The following is a 6,717-nucleotide window of genomic DNA, read 5'->3' as shown; positions in this document are numbered from 1 at the left end:
TGTGTTTACCTTTTCAACATATAATGAAAGATCATTAAGTCAACAGCAAAAGTCATTGGTATCTCCTGCAGGAACAAAGTTTCCTGAAAATCAGACTGCAATACTAAGGGCTTAGATGAAGCTTGGAGACACCTTTTCAGTTACAGGGTTGCATGCACACCTATACACAAAGGGCACTGGAATCATTCCCATCTTTATCTGTGATTTAACAAAGAACAATGTCTTCTGCCTCCCCGCCTGCCATTCCCTGCAGTAAGCTCCAGACTTGCTCCTCCACTATGCTTAATCATCAGGTGCCAAGGACAGAAACGACTGACAGGCCATGGCTCCCGTGGTTTTCTAGGCTTAATATAGATTAATATCACAAAAGGAAGTTCTACATAAGGAAAGAGACACAGAGTCTTTATCACACCCTATGCCAACCTACTCCTATAATCCCAGGGTTAATAAAACAAGTGAAAGGCAGCTACCTCAGCACTGGTGATTTCCCTTAAAACAAGATTTCCTGAAGGCAAATCTACAGCAATTCTAAATTTCATTTTATGACAAAATAACCGGGGCAAAGTGACTCTACTGAACCAAAAAAGTTTTCTACATTTAAATTTACATCTATTTTTCTGTTCAACCACAGGAATAATTGTTCATTGCCCTAATAATTTCTGTGGTTATGCCTTGCTTATTTATTTATGTACCTATTTATACGGGGTTTGGTTAACTTACAATGGATAAACATTATATTTTTCAAGAACAGTTTTGTTGGTCACTAACAAAAAACATACCTAGATGAACAACTTCATGGTACCTTTTAAACTAAGCATACTTATTCAGATTATGCCAAAATATTTATTTATCTGTTTATATTGACAACCCACACTTAGAATAAAACTTCTCTGTAATAATGTAGGGTCACCAGGCTGTAATAGTCCTATGAATATTGTACATAGTTTACTGACAATAGCCACTATCTAATTATTTGAGATTTAAATAGTATATTAGTATATATGAAAATTTTATTTAAAAGTGGATTTAAAAGCAGGAAAACCATGCTTCACACCTAAACAATATCCCAACAAAATTTATGATACAACAATCAAATTGCTGGTGAAAAGGATGGTGCTTTGAGTGTGAGGCCAAAGTTACGCAATGTATTGAGATGCTAGAAAACCCAGAATTGAACACTGAATAATTAAAACTCCAGAAGTAGAAATATACCTTATAAAACCAGAGGAAATTCCACTGGCCTGCAGAAAAATTACACTGCTCTATATGTACCTCTTTTCTTGATAATGGACTCTAGGAAGTGAGAAGAAACTTTCAAGCTTTTTGAGCATTAGGATGAACAAAGGAACTCATCTCTATATCTGTCCCTGGAGAAAAGACCAAAAACTGGAAGCCTGCCAGGCTCTCAAATTCACCACGCAGTCCCTAAACCCCCAGCCCCAAATCACACCTTTGCAAGGACTTTGTTTCTCACAGTTCAATATGATCATCCCAGTGGTCAGTCCCCTGTTGAGGAACTGGATAACTGATAATGAAATACACGTTTGTACTTAGCAAATAGAGTGTTTCTGGGTAAAATACATACATTGGTATGTGCCCTTAATATTTTTACACAAGAAGGAGATCATCATATTGTGATGTGAGAGATGGAGACAGAGCTAGTTTGTTGGCAGAAGTGGTTTATTGCTGGGTAGACCTATCTCATAAGGAAAGTCTCTCTGAATGGGCCGTGTGCTGGTTTTGGCTGGGATAGAGTTAATTTTCTTCATAGTAGCTAACATGGGGCTGTGATTTGAATTTGTGCTGGAAACAATGTTGATAACAAGAGGATGTTTCAGTTCCTGCTGAGCAGTGTTTACACAGAGCCAAGGCCTTTTCTACTTCTCACCCCACCCCAGCAGCGAGTGGCTGGGGGGGCACAAGGAGTCAGGAGGGGACACGGCTGGGACAGCCGACCCCAACCCACCACAGGGATGTCCCAGACCATGTGGCGTCATGCTCAGCATATACAGCTGGGGAAGAAGGAGGAAGGGGGGGACATTTGGGCTGACGGCGTTTGTCTTCCCAAGTCACCGACACACGTGATGGAGCCCAGCTGTCCTGGGGGTGGCTGAACGCCTGCCTGCCCATGGGGAGTGGTGAATGAATCCCTTGTTTTGCTTTGCTTGCGTGCATGGCTTTTGCTTTACCTATTAAATCATCTTTATCTCAACCCATGAGTTTTCTCATTTTTACTCTTCTGATTCTCTGTCCCATCCCACCGGTGGGGAGTGAGCAAGTGGCTGTGTGGGGCTTAGTTGCCATCTGGGCTTAAACCATGACAGGCTGTAATACTGCATGTGAAGGAAGAAACAACTTCAATATCTCTAGAAAAAATCAGTCATGATAATGTTACAAGTCTTTTTACCTAATAAAACCGACAACTCTGGTGCCTCAGAAAAGCCCCTAAAACCTGTCATAGCAACTTTCAGGGCAGTCAAAGCACGTATTATACAAAAGGACAGTCATTCCTTACAGTTTAAAGCACATTTAATAATCCACACCCTTTCTGACCTACATTTCATCACAGACAGAGGTCACACCTATAGCTTGCTCCTGTTCTGGAGACGTCTGAGAGCTCCCCTGGAGCAGGTTTTAAAACTGGCTTTGAGAAAACAGATAGTAAACCAGACCAAAATAATCTGCTTTCTATCGCTATCATATGGCAGGGCTCAAGGCTTCCTGACCCCATATCTATTCAGACTGTCTTTTCAGATCACTGTAATAGCAAACTAGAGAAACATGACCAGGGCTTGAAGACACATTCTACAAAATAGCCAAGTGGCTAAACTGTACAGAAAACCAACTTTCTACTGTTTTTTCAACATGATGAGCCTTAAAGCAAGAAAATTTTGCATAATTTCTTGAAAATAATAATAGAATCAAGTACGCACAAATTGTGTTAGGCTTCAGAAGAGCCCCAGGAAGCAGCAGGCTGTGGTTGTGGCTCAGGTGGTTTGAAATGATCTGAAGCTCAGCTGATGCAGTCCTGCCCTCTACCCTTTCCCCAGCCCAGTGCTTACTGTGCTGACTGATAAAGATCTTAACATTCTTCTGCTCTCCTGTCTATCTCTCGCTGTTTATCTGGTTTTATACTTAGTATTTTAACTCCCTAAAAGCTCTAAAATAGAAAAGGCAGAGAAGATGGAAGGAAACCTGCAAATCCTGGAATTTCTCTCAGCCTTGTTATCTCATTATAGACCATTATGTGAGCAATTTTCCTGAGGTTTGAGGATCTGAGTATCACCAACATAATCACTTTAAATGTAAGTAATTAAGTTTAGACACAGCAACAGAAACATAGATAAGACAATTCTTATCAAAATTCAGCATTACATGATGTTAGCAGAATGAGTGGACACCAGATACATTTGGTGTAGGGGGCTGTGGAAATGCAATGTGCTCTTTAACGTCTTCATCAAAATTCTGCTTGACATTGAGATATGCACTACTTTAGAGAAATCAAAAAAAGATCATAATAGTTATATGGTTATAAAACCGGAAAGCATATTAAGAGTCAGTTTACTATTTTGAAGGAATACATACTGTATTATTACAGGTGTGGAACAGTTAGCCTGTAAAACCCATCATATGAAAAACCAATGTTAGTTCTGAGGCAGAACTTTGAGAATAGATGTATTGACTGATCTTCTGGTTAAAACTAGCAGACAAACAAGTAACAAAGACAGGGAACAGAAGATCACTGTAAACTCTGTGAGTAAACTGAGTAAGATCTTTGTGCATTAAGGTACAAAGGCCGGCACTTAGTGTAACAAAGAATGGAGATGAATTTTTAATATTTTCCCTTTGTGCTTTCCATTTCTAGGTTGCTCTCTTTTCATCTTCTTTTAATTTCAACAGGCCTTTTGCTCCCCATCTACAGTATGATATAATAGTTTAAAGATTAAACAAAAACTTTATAAAATAAAATCCACAGTCATGTCAAATAATTTACCAGAATTTCTGAAGTAATTACTAGCTATTAATAGTTATTTTAGCTGCATTTTCACATCTCATTTATGTGTTTTTTTATCTGAGATTAAATGTTGCATAAAGAGTAGGGTGGAGTTGCATTTCTATTTTGTTTCATTATCTTCTGTATCTCTGTAACTTCTCTATGCTGGATTGTGAATGAGAACACAGCACGCTCCAACTAAGATTTAAAAACTCATGCAAGATTTTCTTTCAGGCTTCTGATACAGATTGTGCATTTGAAATTCCTGTCAGAGCAGAGTTCATTCACTCTCACCCTCGTCTACTTTACCTGCCTCCTTCTAACTAATTGAAACGTAGAAACATCTTTTCAACACCATAAGCAAACACTAGTACATCAATATATATGCACATATACAAATATATTATATATTTATGTAAGGAGGCTCCTAAGCCATAGAAATCAGAACTATTCAATAAGAAGCTTTGTTTTTCACACTGTCACTATTATGAATATAACTACATTTTAAAACAGTAGTGCCTAACTTTTTAATCAGTCAGGCTAAACTTTTTCTTCCAACAGCAGGAAGGGGCCATAGATCACACCTGTGGAAGTAGTGCGACTGAGTAAATCAATTGGTACATTTCAGCTGCTATTTCCTGGAAACATCATCTTTGTTTCAGAGTTGCTCTTCAGACAAAGGCACATTTTTTTGACCACAGTTGTTTTGCTGTATGGCCTGAGGAGTGCACAGGGAAGACAATATCTGGGAATGGGTTGCTGTCACCAGAGCAATTCATGCAGCCTACTTTTGGCCATTACCTTTCTTATAGGCTGCTTATATCAATGCTGCAATCCAAATGGATTCTGATGGCAGCACCAGCAGCAGCCTTCTCACCACTGCTCTTTTGGCAGCTTCTCCTCCAGTCCCTTGACACACAACTGGACATGGCCTCATCTTGAAGCAGAAGAACAGCCTTTGAGATGGTAGGCCTCTGCAAGTAATTCAGCCCAGAATTCTGTTCTGAAAGACTTTCAAGAAAGAGAGTCACAGGGAGTGATCTGCAGGATAAAGTGTCCTTGTGGGTCACTAACAGCCCATCAGCCCATGCCAAGTACCCCTCCTTCATAGAAATTGAGGTTTTGGTTCTGAATCTCTTAGAAATAGTGAAATAAATATTCTTCATTGTTAACTACAAGAAACTGAAATTATTCCCTTTTTCATAATGCAGTTAACTAGATTTTTAGGCAGAAAATGCTGCTTAAAAAAGAGTAAGAAAAATAGAAAACTGCTTACTAATCTTAGATGTCTCTTATTTTACTCAAATTATTGTTCTTAAATGGCTTCTAATTTAGAACTCCTCCTGCTCTATACAAGGACTTTGTAAACGCAGACAAAGTATCTTCAGGACTGGATTCTTCCCGTTGTAGCATATAATTGTAGCAGTGATAACACCACCACCACAGTTCTTTTCAGTCCAGTTAGTTGTTTTCACCTCAACAATTTATTACAAGGATAAACCTGTACCTTCACAGCACTACAACACCATTCTAATTAATTATTTTAGGAAAAGAAGGTTAGGACAAGAAGTCAATTCTACAACAAGCTCATGAGAATAACTACTGTAAGTATCATTAAAAGCACTTTAAATGTACTTCTAAGTCAATTCTGGTACTTCTACCAATAGATGTCACTGTTACACAAATTTGTGTCGGTGTTTCTTACCACAAGCTATTGTGCAGTCTAGTGTTTAACACATTTTCTTTTAACCATTCCACCCTTTCCATGTTTATTTCCTCTTTTACTACATTCTGTTCCCTTCTCCCTCCAGCTTGAAAACTACTGCCAAAACATGTCTACCTATAGGCTGGTTACTGCTTACTCTGGGAGCACATGGGTATTTCCAGCTAGATTAGGCTGGGCTGTGTTGACAAGTGTCTCACACTGTGATCAACTCAGGTTGTCATCTGAAGCTGCAGTGTCTTATATCCCAGGAAGTTTAGAAACTTTTCCTGTCAAATTCATGGCCAGTCTGACTCCAGTGCCAGTTCAGCTGCTTCAAAACCATGAGAAGCGGCAGCATGGCTCCCAGCAGTCCCGGGCTGTGCACACGCGCACAGGCGCACACACTCCCACACATGCGCACACACACTGGTTGCTGACTTGAATCTTCCTGGTACTTACTCTTATCCTTGTCATCTCTTAGTTGCTAGCTCCTGCAATCCATCTCCAGGAAAACAGATCATTTAAACAAAACACCCATCATGATTTTAGAAATGACACATCATGTATCTTAACCTATTTATAGAATTCTAAAATTTTTCTGTATGTGTTGCTCTCAGGCTTAGCTGTACACAGGCATATGGACTCACAAACTGTCTGCAAAACTGTATCCCGTCCAAAACTTTTCACTTTGTCAGATATTTTTGAACATGGTTTTAGACATACCAGAAATAAATGCATACCAGAGATGTAATTGTATATAATAAATGCTTGTTGAAACCCAATATAGCATGAATAGATTCCTACTCACATTCAGTTCCAGGCTCAAATGCATCACATTTCTGTTGATCTTCTCTTTCTCAATTGAATGAGAAAATGTGTTCGAGTGCCCCAGTCTGAAATCCAAGCCCCAGGTATCTTCGTCTCTGTTTGCCACATCCAAATTAGTCAGTCGTTCAGTGAAGTCATCCTTCAAAGCAGACTCTGCTGGAACATTTAAGTGAAATGAAATGAAACGAAA

At 39.2% G+C, this 6,717-nt stretch overlaps 1 protein-coding gene across 1 annotated transcript in view; it reads right to left on the bottom strand.

The window, feature by feature from the left end:
• Window positions 1-6,666: 6,666 nt before the first annotated feature.
• The window catches only part of LOC104366366 (formin-1-like), a 49,997-nt gene continuing 49,946 nt past the window's right edge, over window positions 6,667-6,717 (bottom strand). Inside the window, exon 6 of the mRNA XM_042790817.1 lies at window positions 6,667-6,683. The gene's annotated coding sequence lies outside the window, so the exon portion shown is untranslated. The remainder of the gene's footprint in view (window positions 6,684-6,717) is intronic.

Source organism: Tyto alba, unplaced genomic scaffold, assembly GCF_018691265.1.
Source record: "Tyto alba isolate M040663 unplaced genomic scaffold, T.alba_DEE_v4.0 Super-Scaffold_18, whole genome shotgun sequence".
In the NCBI taxonomy this organism is placed as follows: Eukaryota; Metazoa; Chordata; class Aves; order Strigiformes; family Tytonidae; genus Tyto; species Tyto alba.
This window is presented reverse-complemented; position numbering and strand designations above follow the sequence as displayed.